The following is a 3,175-nucleotide window of genomic DNA, read 5'->3' as shown; positions in this document are numbered from 1 at the left end:
TATATCTAAGTATGTTAGACTTGTTATAGGATTATTTTCCTGAGCGCCGGTCATGATTCATTTTGGGTTGACATTTCTTTTGCTCAAACTCTACGACAAATCGAATAACAGAGTTTTATGAAGAAACTTATATTGGTTGCACCTTCCTGGTGGAGACTACAAACTACTGGAGCCATAGAGGAAGAAGAAAATACCACTCAAGATAACATCAGAGATTTTTGTCGAAGGGTCCACTTATAGATTTAAAATGAATGTGGAAAACATATCTAAAGGACCAAACATCGAAAACAGTTCAACAGAACATGAACTGGGTTGGTTTAAGAGATTACACAGATGCATTGGTGGTAAAAATAATGGTTTGAAGGTATCTGAAATTAAGGGAAATGGTATAGGTGTTGAAATATAATCATACTATTAATGTATGTACTTATTTCCCCCCTTAATGCCATATCATTTATATACTTGCATTATGTAGCACTGTAGCATATTATACAAGCTGTACTGTTATTTTAATATGAATTTTGAAGTGATCACAAAAATTGACATGAGCCACAATTTAAGGTTGGGATGCAACAATGATGAGAAAATGTATTAAAAGATCATCATATCGCCTTCAGGAAGCTATTATTTGAAGAAAAGATGCTTGCTGTTTTTCCAAATAAACTTTGACCTTGTCCTGACTTGTGTTCATCCTCGCCAAATAAAATCTGGACCACATAAAGGTCAATGAACTATCATATTGATATATGGGATTAAATTTCATCCATAATCAATGTAAAAGTTTATACTGATATCTAATCACGTGTGTGTTTTAATAGAAGGGCACCACCTGTGTTAAATGCTTTTACTAATGTAATAATTCATGATTGACTTTTCGCTAAAAACCCTGCTTATACTCGCAGGTCATATTGCATTAAAATTGAATTCTTTGAATATCACTGCACAGAAAAAATCTTGAGATACTTCTGGTTTTGTATTATTTAATGCATGTATAACATCTTTTGGTTCAATGTGGTTAACCAAACAATTTAACATATTGCCTACAGCATGAAATTTGACCAAATTTGAATAAACAAAAATGACCCTGAAACATTTGGGGGAAAAAAGATATTGATTATTGAATCACATCTAGCAAAACAAATGGACCAAATAATCCACTTTCACGGTGGTCTATGGTAGCCTGGGTTTGGGTAAGAGCAATATGCAATTATTTAAAACTGATACTTCTTATGAGAAGGAACAGAAGAGCACCTGAAGATTGCACCGAATGGCATTGGGCGCATGTGATAAACTGTTGTAAAAGTGCTGCACAAAAATTGATCAGAGTTTAGTCTTCTGATAGTGTTAGAATAACCAATACTCTCCACAATTCTGTTGAAATAAGTAGTAAACTCAGCAATTAGTAGTTGAAGGACCAATGATGGTATTCTTGCCTCTCTTTCAAATTTTGATGCTGCTTCTGAACCTTCAACTATATAGTTTCCAAATTTGAACATTGCTTGAGTTGGTACCATTCTGCCTCTTTATAGAAGGTTGTAATGTTGCATTCTTGCTGTATCCGATCCTCGTCATTGGGAGACTCCTTGCTGCATTCTAATTGGCGCAGTGTTGCTTTCATCAAAACTTTCTCTTTGCTGAAACATAGATAATACAGAATGATAATTAACTTCAATCCAATGTTTGTCATCATATGATAATTAACTTTTAAATTCAACAGACATTTTACAGTGAAAAAAAAAAGAATGAAATTCAAAAGCTTGGAATTGGAAGCTCAAGGCAGCCCGAAAAGCTGTTACTGAAACAATTTGGAATATCATCACATAAATATCCTGCAGCACATATATTACAGCCCTGTTAAGAAGAATTAAGAAATAGAATACGAACATGGTACCAAAATCAAGTCCATTATGTCGAACATACACAAATGCAACATAAACATTGTTGTCACCATAACCACTGCGACTGCATCAGTGCAGCAATTGCAGCTATGTCAACCAATTTTTCCAACAAGTTTCCGCAATTACAGTTATATCTGCCAATTTGTAAGTTATCCACAAAATGCAGTCATTACAAGCCATATATACTCAATTATTATTATTATTATTATTATTATTATTATTATTATTATTATTATTATTATTATTATTATTATTATTATTATTATTATTATTGTAACACCCTACTACATAGTGTTTTACGCTTAAGTCGTAGAACAGAGGTAGTGTTATGTTACGGACCTCTAATCAGTTAAAATATACATATAATAGTGAAAGAGATAATATACTAGGATCCATGAAAAATGGTTAAAACAAATTCGCAAAATGAAAAGCGCAACACTCAAGAAATAGGATTACTTGCGTGCTAAGAAACCTAAAAGGTAACGATAGAGATAAGCAAGAGAGTAAAGAAAAGCCAAAAAAATAGCATAACTAGCTCTTGACTCAGCCTGCGAAGCCAAGGCTGGCCAGAGAATATATATACATACATATACAGATATCCCAAAATACTCAAAACTCAAAATAAGACCCTAGCTCTCCTTTAACCTCTATGAGGAACAAAATAAACAAGTTTCTTGGAGAGCAAGCTAAGTACATAGGTACATATATATACAATCATAGAACCCAAAATAACTCAGGGATTACTCCGCTTCAAGATCCAGACGCCTAGCGAGGAGCCTCACAACCTGCATCTGAAAACAACAATATAGTATGGAATGAGAACCAAAGGTTCTTCCCATGGTAAAGGTGCCACGCGTATAATAGATAAGATCCTAGGAATGCCAGAGGCAATCCAAGAACTCCATCATACAATCAGTGGCGGAACTTGAAATAAAATTTTGGGGGGGCCAGATAGAAGATAATTGTTAAGATGTTTTTGATATGGACCCCATTTAAGATAAGTTCGCCTAAACTCACTCAATTGTAAACCTAACATAACACCAAACCATTTCACCCTTTCCTCCATCCCTCTGTCATCCATAATTCAGCAGAGACAAGCAAACAAACAAGTTCACGCATAAGTGATAAGCAAGTAGTGCAAGTAGCAAGTATAACAGGTAGCAGGAGGTGTATATTCAATTAGGCAAACCCAGGAAATGCATAGCAATTAAAACAAACAAATGCACATGATTTATGCCTGTCCTATGGTTGATGAGGCTCATCTGTCGGTTATCCAA

This window comes from Arachis ipaensis, chromosome B07, assembly GCF_000816755.2.
Source record: "Arachis ipaensis cultivar K30076 chromosome B07, Araip1.1, whole genome shotgun sequence".
Lineage (NCBI taxonomy): Eukaryota > Viridiplantae > Streptophyta > Magnoliopsida > Fabales > Fabaceae > Arachis > Arachis ipaensis.
This window is presented reverse-complemented; position numbering follows the sequence as displayed.